This window comes from Pteronotus mesoamericanus, unplaced genomic scaffold, assembly GCF_021234165.1.
Source record: "Pteronotus mesoamericanus isolate MK-2021 breed Mesoamerican mustached bat unplaced genomic scaffold, CSHL_Meso_final scaffold_54, whole genome shotgun sequence".
Taxonomy (NCBI): Eukaryota; Metazoa; Chordata; class Mammalia; order Chiroptera; family Mormoopidae; genus Pteronotus; species Pteronotus mesoamericanus.
Genome location: NW_026555321.1, coordinates 43980416 through 43994308, shown reverse-complemented (window position 1 = coordinate 43994308; position 13893 = coordinate 43980416). Strand labels below are relative to the sequence as shown.

The following is a 13893-nucleotide window of genomic DNA, read 5'->3' as shown; positions in this document are numbered from 1 at the left end:
CAGTGGATTGAGCACCAGCCTGTAAAGCAAAAGGTCATTGGTTCACTTCTGGTCAGGACACATGCCTGGGTTGTAGGCCGGTCCCTGGTTGGGGGCATGTGAGAGACAACTGATAGATGCTTTTCTCACATCTCGATGTTTCTCTCCCTCTTTTTTCTCCCTCCCTTGCTCCTCTCTTTAAAAAATAAATAAAATTAAAAAAAAATTTTAAACAATGCAAGTGAAATACAAAAAGGTTTGTGCAGTGTATGGAGAAGGTATCGTGAGTGATCTTAAATGCTCTCATCACAAAAAAGAAATGTAAAGTCATGAAGGGGTTAGCTAAAGCTAGGTAGGGGGTAATAATTTTGCAATATATAAATGTATCACATCAACATGTTGCACACTTTAACCTTACACAACATTATATGTCAATTAAATCTTTATAAACCTGGGGCGAGGGAGACAATGAGATTAGGAGACTGACGACTCCTGTTTGCTCTCCAATTATGTAGTTTGCTGTGCTACTACAAGCAGATAACATAACTTCTCTGAGTGTTATTTACTTCATCTATAAAACGAGAATAAAAATTACACCCAACTTCCAGGTTTCCTCATTGATTAAATGGGGTGAAGCATATAGTCAATGAGCAGTGTCTGGTAAACTCCACTCACGATAGTGATAAGGATGTATTTTACTGTACATCAGTTCAGCAAGTTTCAGCTGAATAAGTGATTAATGGAGCTTTCCTTTTTTTCTCTACGTTAAGTGGCAGACAGGAAGCTCTTCTAAGGATATATATAATTTTATAACTTAATGGAGTGTTTATTTATGCTTTGAATGTATTATATAATCATGTCCCATTTAGTGCTGATCTGCCCGGCTTCTCTCTACCTAAATGACATCAGTATCAATACTAAGAAGAATCTTTGCCTGGCTCCAACAGTTTTGCCCACGTATCTGTCAAAGATTTATTGATGCCAGCTATCAAGCAAGAGCAATATTGATCATTTTTAAGGTAGATGTTCTTCTTGATTTGTTTGCCACTTTGTAAATTTTCAAGAAAGCTGTAGTGAACTTGAGGTTTTAGTGGACCTCTTTCTGTGAACAGGTCAGAGGTTGGTGTCATAAAAGTAAAATCAAACAGGAAAGTACAAAACAGGAGGTGCACATTAGATGTTCTACCTCACTTTCACTTGGGTTTTTTTTATATTTTTTACTTTTTCCATAGCCTGCACAGTTTCAGTCACATCATAGCATTTTGTGAAGTAGATGAGTAGTTAAAAAAATCTCAGACCAAAAATGCTCTTCCTAGACATGAGGCAACTATCTTCTGAAGAAAACTGGCTTTTAAAAATCCATACTCTAAAAGAGAATGAATAAAATGTGAAATGAGTTCATTTCAATATAATATACTTTAGAAATGAAAATATATATCTTTTGGCTCGTATCTGTGAAGATGAACAAAACACATTGATTAGGATGGACTCCATGAGGGCAGGGTTTTTGATCTTTTTTGATCTGTTTTGTTCACATCTGTGTGCCTAGAACCTAGGATAGCACCAGTTATATTGTAGGTACAAAACATATACATGTCAATTAGATTTTTGAATAGAAATAACAACCTGGCATTTGTCTCATTCTGAAAAGGAACCAAAAGGTGGTCTAGGCTTTTATGTGCCCATTGGCCTTCTTACCTCCTCAACTATGTAAATTAAATATTTATTTTGATATTTCAGGAGGCATGTGAACCATTCTTAATAAAACAAGTTGGTAAAAAAAAAAAAATTGAATTACGTCAAGAAGGACGTAATTCCCCAATAATACATCTACTTCTAGATCATATCGGGGATTACGAAAAATTGCCTTGCTATCATATGTAAATTTTTCATTTAAAAATCTACTCCAATAACAGTCATATGCTATTTTGACTCCCTGGAAATGTTGGTGGCTATATTTTCACACTTTATCCATTAGGAATGTTTTGAAAGGACTAGACGTTTAGGGTTTGCAGTTTCTTTCCAGGGGTTTTGGCCAAGACCAGTGTGGACTGGATAGCCTATGTGTTGGCACAAATCACCGAGGACAACACGTGCAGGCTGATGGCTCAGCACTGGCACACAGCCATCTCTGCCGCCGACCGACGGATGCGGGGGTGTCCTGTGACGCATCACTGCTTTCCTTCTGTGTGGTTGACTCTGCCCAGTCAGTGCAGTTTAGTCATGTATGGTATAAATTACCTTTTTCATTGCATAGCCTGGAATGCAAGGGATACTATTTATTTGTTTGAAGGCAATGTAAAATCAAGTAAAAAAGAAAAACCTGTGATATGTGTTACAGATGAGAAAAACATTGTTACAAATGATACCTCTGTCCTTTGGTTTAGCTATGAATGTTGTAGTTAGTAAAATGTTATTTCAAAAATAACACTGCCGCGTATAAAAACTGTGAAAAGGGGTGGGAGTGGGTAAGGAATTTAAGATCGATTTTTTTATTTAATGGGACTGAGAAGTCTACTGCAAAATGTTTCAAAATAATTAACAGGCAACACGCAGGAGTAAATTGAAGAGAAATTATTCTTTCTGATATCTTTTGGGATGAAGGAAGCATTTATCTAGAGTAACGCTAGCAGAAGTCTGTCAAGGCATTAAATAAAATGGTTTGAAGACACAGTTTGAATTTATTATTAAAACCTGAAAGTTAATGTACAAGTTAATGCACATCAGCAGCATGTTTTAGCAGCAGAGAAATACGGTGGTTTCACTCCAGAGGCCCTGTGGGGGACTGGGACGGCATGATTATTCTCACCCCTGTGGGTCAGAGGCTGTATACCTGGAAATTATCCCCTATGCACCCCTCCAGCCCTTACCCCACAGGAGGGAGAAGAAAGGGAAGAAAGGTCTGAAAGAGGAAACATAGTCACGATGACCTTTGACTCCTACTGAGGATGGCGTTTGCCCATTCTTTCAAAGTGACTTTAGACATATAGATTTTCTCTGAGTTTTTGCGGTCAATAGGGATTTGGAAGCTAAAATATTCAGTACTTATGTTCCAGATGCTGAGAGATGGACAGTGGGCTGAAGCTTTGAGAGATTCCCAGTGGCAAATACAAATGTTGAGAGAAATAGAGGGCACGAAAGAGGTAGATGGTCCCCATCAGCCATCATTGAAGCAATTGTTGACACTTCTTCCAGCAAGTGCTTTGATTGCTCTTGACCTTACAAGTAAAAAAAAACAAAACAAAACGAACAACCCCCCCAAAACATGTTGTTGTTGTTTCTTTTTAAATCAAATATAAATGAGCATAGGCGATGTGATGTTAGTAGGTAGAGAAATCCAAGAAGGCATATTGTTGTGTGGCCACATGAACATTTTATTCTTATTACAAGTTCTACATCTAGGAGAAATATATGAGTTATATGAGCCAGGAGCTCTTCGTTTTCAAAAGGTACCTCTTAAGGATCCCATGACCCTTCTCAATTGTTTAGCTGTGAAAGTTAGAAGTTCTCTTTATTTGTAAAGTGGCCTACATTCCTTTCATATGACGTATTGACAAACCAGCTTCAAAAGCTTTTAAAGGAGTTTGTGTTAAGAGAAACACGATACAGGGAGATATATTTGGCCACTATTTTACTTTGCACTCATTTTTTATCTGTATTTCATCAAAATATTATAGATAATTTATATGAGTTATCTATGTAGTACTCTATTAACCTAATGGGTTACCTACAGAGATAACCACATATTATTATATATAACTCATAGATATTATAGATAACCAGTGTGAATGTATATCCACATACATTTTCCTCCGCTCATTCCTTATCTTTGATGATTATAATAGCTATCCCTATTTTTCTGTTATTTAGATTAGGTTCAATAGTCATTTATCAGGCACCTGCAATGTGAGAATTAAAAAGGAACTAACTGTGTGGCAGTGGGGTAAACAGAGGTATGAATACAGAGTGCTTTACTCTATCCCTAATAAAAATGGGTACACAAATGGAGCCACACGTAACTTTGTCTTGGGGTGGTCAGGAAAGGGGGTACTGAGAGGAGACTGACCGATACGGAGAGCCCGAGTCCCTAAGTGCTCTCTGCGAGGCGGGCAGGAGAGGCGCGCCAGGCAGAGCGCTCGATGGAAGAAAAGGCACAGGGTGTGGGTGGCGGGACAGGAAACAAAAAGCAGCACCTTTGGTAGGACGGCTCTGCCGCTGACTAGGCGTGTCGTCTCCGGTAGGGTATTTTACTTTATTGAGCCCCTTTCTTCAATAATAAAATAACAAATAGTGTAAAATAATTAAAATATATACTGAAAGCACAAGTGTTCGTTCACTTTTAAGAGAGTGTGTATGGGAAGGGATAAAACGCGAGCGAGGGTACTGTGGGCAAAAGATGAGGCCAGGGCCCCAGGCAGCGGGCAGCCCAGCGAGCGGCTGAGGCGCTCAGAGCTGCGGGGGGCGGGGGGGGGGGCGCGCAGCCAGCAGAGCGTTTTGCGTTGGAAGAGCTTTCACTCTCCTATAACATGTTTATCTGTTTGTTGGGAAAACTTAAATACTAAATTGTCAGGCCAACATCATAAAAGGAAATGAAGAAGGAAGAATAATGGATGCAAGAGATGGAATCAAGTTAATGGTAACATTTTTAATCATGAGGTCAAATAAGAAAGGAAAAAAATATTCAGGGAAACCAAGACTGTGAGAATATTTGAGGATTATCGCTGCCCTGAAACTCCCTGTCCTTGAAACTACTGGCTTAATCTCGAAGGATGAAAACTTCTGGAAGTCATAGAAATCTTTGATTGCTAGAGTACATCAAAACCTTTTATGGATGTAATCCCACAGTGTTCAGTAAAAGCTTTGAGTCATCAAAGAGGTAGCGACTGTCATCTAAACTTGATGAAGGTAAGTGCAGGAAGCAGAAACAAAAAACACTCAATGAGATTTACAAAAACATGATGAAAAGTAAAGTATACTGATTGGGAAGATAATGTGAAAGAATAAAATGCAGTCTGTTTAGTTCATGTGATTTGTAAAAATAACAGCATAAGAAGACAGCTTAAAGGAAGATGAAAAACAAAAACCTTGGCCCATAAGCCATAAGAAACCAGAGAAAAAGAAGTACATTCTGTAAGAATCAGGTTTACTCAGAAGTAAAACACACCAAATAAGAGCTGTACTATATTTGGAGTTTGTGAGGTGGAAATCAGAAATGGCTTTCTATATTAAACATCTCTCACTCTTTCTGAGCAAGAAGAAAACTAACATTTGTTTAGAAAATAGCTTCTGTGTTTCAGCCTGGGTACCAATTGCTAATTAGTGGCAATTAAGAAAAAGCTTATTTTAGACACCTCAGTAAACTGGTTACTCATTGTATTAGTCAGTTTGATGCGACAGTGTCATTGTAGCCTCACAGCTCCGTGGAACAGCTGGGCACCTCTTTTTTTGTACTGCAAGTTTGCATGTGGGGGATGGAGGCTCTGCTCTACCTGTTTTCTGTTGGTGCCCAGGATGGAGGCTTCAGAGTTACCTGGGACACATTCTTCCCATGGTGGTCAGAAGCTCCCAGAAGGACAAGGAGGAACTTCCTAAGGTGTAGGCTTAGAACTGATACTGTCTTCCAAGTCACATGAGCAAAAACAACATCAAAGGAGCAAGGAGGCTTACAGGAACCTAACACACCTTTTCAGCCTCTTGGTGTCTATACTTCAACTCCTATACAATGGGTATAATGATAATTACCTTAGAGAGTTTTGAGGATCATGTGCATGAACTCACACAGAAGTGTTCTTAACACATAGTAATCTTGTTATCCTCTAATTTTTATCTTCTCACCCTCATCTCTAGCCCATCTGGTTTGTAAATTCTCTCCTGCCCTCCCCACCACCCCAAAGAGCATTATTAGAGCATCATCCATCACCATGTGACACACATCAGTCAGGTAGGGCCAGGCTAGGACTGTCCACTGGAAATTCTCCTGTCAGGCACTGGTTGTTCTCTCTCTGCCAGGCGATCTGGCAAAGCCAACCAGAACCTTCACTTCTCCTGTTTCCCATCTGCTATAGGATCTGAGGCTGCTGTATCTGTTTGTGAAATTTATCCAAATGCCCTACCTCCTTCCTACTTGTGTTTCTGTGAATTTTATCTGCATATTCAGCTTTTTCCTCTCTAAGATACTCTTCCTACACAATTTGTAAGCTCTTACCTACTCAAACATTGACCAGAACATATCCACTCTGACAATGATGGGTGGAAGAATTCAGTCAAAGCTTCTTTAAGCATTGGAAAAGGAGGTATTTATACAATTTTTAACTGACGCATTTTGGTTTGTCATAAATTAGAACCAGAATTTTAATAAATTTTTATGAATGTTGTGTTCCCAGTGTTTGACAGAAAGAGAAATTTGCATCACTGTTACATACTACTCCAAGGGACAGCCTGCTAATACCACCATTAGAACTCAGTGCTGTTGTCTCTTCAGCAACATGTTTTGATGTTTCCCTGCTATACAGAGATATTTTCAGCTGTAAAACAAAAATGTTATACTTTCAACTATTTACATCTTTGGGGCAAGGAGGCTAGCTATAAGTTGTTGAGCATATCCAATCATTTTATTCTTTCCCTTCTTTACAAAAGAATTCCATTGCTATTGGGTATTTTGAGGGAGGGTTATATGGGATAAGTTGAATGACACTAGAATTGGCCTCCCTCCTCCCATGGAAAAATTGTAACTGCCCAGAAGACTTGATTTCAGTAATGGCACATCTGTCCCAAGAGGAATTACTCACTAAGAGTAACCTCAGCACACGGGACATCTTTACTTCACTTTGGTTTTAGCTGAGATGAAGCTTGCCCATTACATCCACTCCTTTCACTCTCTTCTCTGTCCTCCTTCCTTATGCTCCCACATTTCCATTTAAACCACATCTTGATTTCTTCCTCAATATTTATAAGTAGTCAGTTTTCAGGGAGACAAGAATACACAAGCAATTTTGTTAAGATTCTCCAAGAGTTTACAAGTTGAATGGAGACTCAAAACGTGTTCTGATGAAGTTACCATGCAAGACATTGGTCACGGTCACCCTCATGGCTTAGTAAGGGAATAGAGAAAGAGGAACTGGAGGCTTTGTTGAGCTTTGAAGCCTAACTGACAGGGAAACTGGCCCTTTTGCCAACATTCCAGGTAATAATTAGAACAGCCACTATTTGTTGGATTGTTTGTCATGTCATCCTCAGGATAACTGTGAAGTAAATGTTACCCTCCCCAGTAATCAGGTCAAAAACTGAGTCCTAGAGATGTTAAAAATGTTATGATGCCATTGCAGTTGGCAGAGATGAGATTTGAAATTTACATGTGTTGGACTTTGACAGCCCATTTGAAGTGATGTTATTTCCATTGCCTTTTTGGAAGGCCTCCTTGTAAATATTAGAGATTTTAAAACAAATTTTTGATAAATTAGGAAAAAAGGCCAGACCCATAGTAATAAGGGTCTGAATTCCATTTGGAATAGAGAAGAAGGTTTGAATGTGAACTGTATTGTTAAAAGCCATTAGAACTTGGCCAGTCATTGGTTCTAATCATGGAAAGGGGAGCAGGTGAATCTCCTAGTGATGCTCACATAATAAATGTTGGAAGAATGGAGACGTGATGGGCAGGACTGGACCAATTAGAAGGAGGAGATACTTTGAGAATGAGATAGAAGAGGAAATAACTAGGTAGATTTGGGGTCATCAAATAAGGAGTTTGGTGCCCACATCAGATTGACCATCAGGCAATGGGAAAAATAGGACATGGACTTAAGAGGGAAGAATAGTCTAGAGATCTAGAGATGGCTACAATAGCTGCTTATAAAAGTGATTCATCAAGCTGTAGTCACTTTGGAGCATTTTAAGACAGAAAACAACACACAGTTATTTAGGTGTTAGATGAAAACAACAGAGTCAGAGGAGAAGATAGTGAAAGGCAGAGAGAAATAGAACAAGTGGTGTGTTAGATTTCTATTGCTGTCTAACAAATTACCATCAACCTAGTAGTTTAAGAGAACACACATATATTATCTTACAATTCTCATGGCCCAGAATGTGGCAAATATTTCCTGGCTTCTCAGCTAAGGGTCCCACAAGGCTGAAATTAAGGTGCCAGCTGTTTGTGTTCTTATGAGAGACTTGAGTAGGGAAAAATCCCTTCCGCATTCCCTTCTAATGGCAGGATTTATTTCCTTGTGGTTGTAGGATTGAGTTCCCCATTATCCTGTTAGCTGTAAGACAATGACCTCTCTTAGCCCCTAGAAAGTCATTGCCACATGGCCACATTTTTGGATTTTGTTTTAAATTTTTTTTAATTATTGATTTTTTTGAGAGAGAGAAAGAGAGAAAAAAGAGAGAAAGAAAGAAAAAGAAAGAAAGAAAGAAAAGAAAGAAAGATTTACCTGTTGTTCCACTTATTTACACATTCATTAGTTGATTCTTCCTTGTGCTGTGACCTGAGACTGAGCCCACAATTTTGGCATAACAGAATGATGCTCTAACCAACTAAGCTACCCAGACAGGGATGACATGGCCTTCTTCTTATGCCCTTTCACAACTTGGGAGCTTACTTTTCCATGGGCTGCAGCATAATTTGTGTTAAGTTTTGAATTTTTTCTCTCTGGAAGGGCCCAGTCTCTTTTAAGGGTCATATGATTAGGTCAGACCCACCCAAAATAACCTCCCTTTTGATTAACTCACAGTCAACTAATTTGGGGGTCTTAATTACATCTGCAAAATCTTTCTTTGTCACATAACATAACCTGATTACAGAAGTGCACTCCATCATATCAAAGTCATTCCCATGCATAGTAGGAGAGGTTTAGATGGGTTATACACCTATACATTAGAGGTGGGCATTTTGGGGGCCACCTCACATAGTGGTAAGAGAGCGGGGTCTAACAAAGCAATTCAATTTTGACATACTCCTGAGTACTAAGGGATGTCAGTGTGAGGAAGAAAGCCCCTTGTTTCTAGAGGTCAACATTCTAATAATAGTGACAGCCTAGAAAGGAGAAAATTGTGATGAGAGAATGGTGGATAAGTTTTAATGTTCTAGAGAAACAGGAGGATGCTGGGTGATGAAAAAGATATATTAGATTTAGCTATTAGTTCAATGGGAAGAATGGTGGAGGCTAAAGTCAGGTTTTGAGTGGGGGAATAATGATAAGGAACAAGTAATAGGTACACATGTAGATGAATTTTAAAGTTTATCAAGGAAGGTAAAGAGAGAGGAGATTTTTACAGGTTGTTATTAGAGTAGAGAAGCATTTGTCAGTTTTAATTTTTAGAATGGTTGAGACCTCAGAATGTTTATAGCAGTAGAGAAAGAATCAGTGGGAAGAGGAAAATTAACATGGTATTTTTCCCTCCACATTTAAATTCTACCAGCAGTTTAGAAACCTTTTGCATGACAGAGATCTTTCCCTTCTCTCAATAGTATTTCACGTATTTAACAGTTAGGTGGTACCAAGCCTTATTTAAAGCTCTTTGCTGCAAGCATTAGCTCATTCAATTTTTACAACCATTAAGTGAGATAGGTAATACTTTCTCTCCATTATTTTAGAAAATTTAGGCACCAAAGACTATTAACTGGCCCAAGGTCAACGAGCTTGAAGAAGTATAGTTATATTCAAACCCAGGAAGTGTGGCTCTGGAGCCCACACCATTCACCCACTGCACTGGCACTAGCATGCTTTTCCGTGTGGCTCTTGTGTATGGCCCAGGGCTCCTGTTGCATTGTAGTTGCTGTACGGGGAAACTTGCCTCATGCTGCATGTTGATTCCCAGCCAGACGGTAAGCTCCTCGAGGCATGGAACACAGTTCCGCACTGCCTTGTCTTCTTCGTGGCATCTTAAGTGTAATAGATGCCAATAGGTATGTATTGATTTGATTAAGCTAGGATCCTATCATTGACTTTACTTCCTCATTTCCTTTAATCTCTTTTGATTATAAAATTAATGGGGTGGTGTGTAATTTGAATTTAACTACGTAGCCTGTGACTATAATTTTATGACTTTTAAGATCATGATAAATCTGTGACCTCTTTGAGGACTTTCTTGCTTTATAAAATAGATTTTACCTAATTAAAAAAATAGGGAATGAATACATCATGGTTGTGAGAACTATCTCAGTAAGGCAGTAAGGGGAATGAGATTAGTGCCTGTTTGCTTCCTGGACTCTGTTTCAGTCTTTGAATGACAGAGACCCAGAATAGGGAGCACCCTGAGGTTGAGTTGATGTTACTGAACATTGGAGAAGAAAACATTCTCATCTTTGACAGAGGTCTTGACATTATATTTCCTCCTTTCTGGTATTTTCTGTTTGTAAGAAATTGAACAAAATGGTGCTTTTCTATTAGTATCAACCAGTATCCATAACTGAACTGAGTGACCGGGCCCATCCCCCTGCTGAGCTCTGTGTTTACCTCCACTGCAGGTAGACCACCCTTGCAGCACACAGCTGCATTTGGCCCTGATAGAGATGTGCTAAGGCCATTCTGCGTTTTTCCACGTGTTGCTGCCACACAGGTAGGCAGATTCAGCTAAGGTCGTTCTACCTTGCTTGCCTGCATGTGAGAAAGCCCCCTAATTTGCCCCTTGTCAATTACAAAAGTATTTGCCATGATATTAGGAGTTAGAGGGAAGATAGATTCAAATTACTTTTTGATTTATTTATGAATGCAAAAAGTGATTACTGATGAAAACTTCAGAGCCTGTGGATCAGTTATTTTTGGTTTGATCATCTAGATGTACTACAGATAAAGAAAACAAACTTCAGTTCTAGAAATGGCACTCACCAGGGGGTTTGGATTTTATTGCATTTTTTTTCCTTCCGAATGCTACATTAAAAGTTCCTTCTCTGTTCTACTTCAAAGCACTTGTACATGAAGCAAGCATCAAGATATTTATCCCCTGCTGACTCTGTAGGCACATTTGATCAACAACAAAGAAAAAAGGGACATTATTGTTTGCTTTTTCTGCCATGTACGTGGTGTGTGAGCAGAAATGCACGAGTGTGAGTGTGTAAGTGTGAGTGGATCAGAGAGCAGGTAATTGTGACTGACTGGAAACCAAAGCTATAGGATGTGGAAGTTGGAAGAGGACCAGATTGCACAATATAGTGACCCATTTCTACCTTTAGCTTTGCAGACTCTCCAAGAAATACTTTTTGTATACTCTTTTTCTCTTCATAAAAAGTGTTTCTCTTCCTGCATCTGAACCTTTGAGATTTCTCCAAGTTCATTTTCTAATAATCTGAAAATATGTTTTCCAATATTAACCAGTCTTCTCCCAGCATGTTCTGTATTGAGAGACAGTGCAGGCACACCACGTTTTATCCTGCATGACAAATGTTCAGTCTTTTTTTACAAGTTGAAGACCCTCCACCAGCAAAAGGTTACGGCTCACTTTACTTCAGTACTCACTTTCTTGAAGGGCTGTGGAACGGAACCAGCCATGTCTCTGAGGTGTGCCATTATAACCTGGTGATTAAGAGTACTGACCCATCATTCAAATCTTGGCTTATGACAGTGTGACTTTGGGCAAGTGACTTAACCTCTCTGAGCTCATTGATAAAATGGTGATAAAATAGTAATTACCCTTGTAGGGTTATTACAGAATTAAAGGAGTTAGTGTTTTCCAAGTGTTTAGAATAGAGGTCTGCTACAAAAATGGTTCCATGTAAATGCTGCTCTTATTGCTATAGTTCTTGTAGTACAACTATAATCTAGAGTACAACATAAATTGTTACATTGCCAGTTTATTTTAGTAGCTATTTTTACTTTTTGGCAAGAATGCAGTAAATATGAGGGGGAAATAATTTTATTATGATATTAGAAAAATGACACTAAAGAAAGAAATACGTAGATATTTGCTTAGAAGAAGTTAACAATTGCTTTTAGTTTTCTCACCCTGCCCATGGAAAAAGCTACATTAGTGTGGGATTTCAGGTATGTTCATGGTCAGGTGCACCAGGACTGGTAGGAGGAGGTGTATGGGTAACCATCTGATAACTTTTGATTATTGTTTACAGCATTGCCAGAAAGCCCTGAGAGCTATGTTATACCTTAAGGAAAGGACATAAGAAATAGAGGGCTTGCATCTTAAACTTTAAGGGCTGTTAAATGGAAACGTGTTCTTAAACACCCAAATTAGGCTGTTCTGGTAACATGTGATTTCTATAAAGTTGATAATATCTCATAAATCAAAGAAAAACACTAATTTTTATATTTTCTTTGGGTGTTCATATAATCATGCTTTACAGTCTGATGAAAGAGAGTCGGTCCTGTTCCTCATGCTCTGTTTGGTTGAATGTATTGGTTATGTTTTAGGTCATAGACAGAAAACCCAATGCAGAAAGTGTAACTATAAAGAAATGTAGGGCTTGGATCATTGGAAAATGTGAACATGTATGGACGTCAGGATTGGTGGATACTACAGCTTTATAAATGCATGAATGCACGTTCTCTCTGTCTCTCCACTCTGCCACCTACAGTGTTGGCTTCCCTTCAGGCTGGTTCCTCTCACAGTCCTGGAATGCCTGCTGGGGAATTGAGGCTGCATGTTCCCTCATGCATATCATATTCCCTCTATTATTTCTCCTTTAGAATTAAGGCATTATAATGACCTCAGAGTTATGACGCTATACCTTAGGAGTTTGGGTAAATTTCACTTCGGGAGACTAAAGGGGGCATTACAAATTATTTGTATTAAAAAATGGGCTGGGTCTGCTAGGGTTGAGAGCCTTGGAGTTTGTGTTGAGGAATTTGGATTGCATCCTGAGGACAAGGGAAACCCATGGAAAATGTTCAGTATGTGGAATTACATGGTAAGATTTTCATTATAATAAGATCACTCAGGCTGCTGTTTGGGGAAAAGATTAGAGGAGACGACCGGTGTGTCCTGGGTACATGAGCCTTTTTCTCCATTATGAAATAAAAGCCATTTCTAGGTCTAACACCTCACCAGGGAGAGACATGCCAGTTTCAATCTTAGTTACTGCAGCTGTCTTCTGAGTTGTCCTTGAGTTTATGCAAATCACAATTGATTGTCCTTCAACAATAGCAACAATGACAAAAAAATAGAATGTTGCAAAGAACAAATATTGATCCTTCTAGATATTTAAAATGTGATAAGATATGAGAAGAGCTTCAAGACCCTCAGAATAGTTATGGAAGGGAACAGCTTTAAAGGGCGTGCTCTGTTGAGACACAGACATTTTATCTGAATACCACTTGGTCCCGAGCATCGCATTGCTGGCTCGGGGGTTGATTCTTCTGCAAAGCCACTCAGAGTTAAACGAATCTATTGCCTGTTCTTTCCTCATATGTCAGGCTTCTGCACATACATCTTTGGAATATCTCCACACTATTAGTGTTTGGACTTTGGAATCTATGATAAAGCATGAAAAGTACTTGAAAAATGAAAACTAAAGTTGTGTTTGGGCAATCAAGTAAGTCAAAGAAAAATTATACTACATTTAAGCAAAGATAATGAGGCTGAGGTTTTGATAGGCAAAAAAGACAATTAGCCAGAAATTTTGAAATGCAGAGGATTTTAGGATTTTGTAGGGGAGGAAAAATAATTTTCTTCTGCCCTTCTGAGTTTTTCTGGCTGATCCAATAAACAAATTGACATGAGGCAGATTAACAGGAGAAAATAACTAATGTATTAATGTGCCCTCATGCTGCCAAATAACTCCCCAGCAAATTCTGTTAGTTCAGCCTCTAAAATGGATCGTTTATCTCTGAGCTGCCTTCCACTACCTTGCTCCAGGCTCAAAGCGCCTCACCAATGAGATTCTACGACAGGCTCTGAAGGAGCCTCTCTGTTTCCCCTGGGATTTCCCACATCCAGGGGAACAAAAGTGCTTTTTTTTTTTTTTTC

The 13893-nt window shown here is 38.9% G+C and overlaps 1 protein-coding gene across 1 annotated transcript in view; it reads left to right on the top strand.

Moving 5' to 3' along the window:
• Positions 1-13893, top strand: part of FHIT (fragile histidine triad diadenosine triphosphatase) — a 1408108-nt gene that overhangs the window by 722727 nt on the left and 671488 nt on the right. The window lies entirely within an intron of this gene.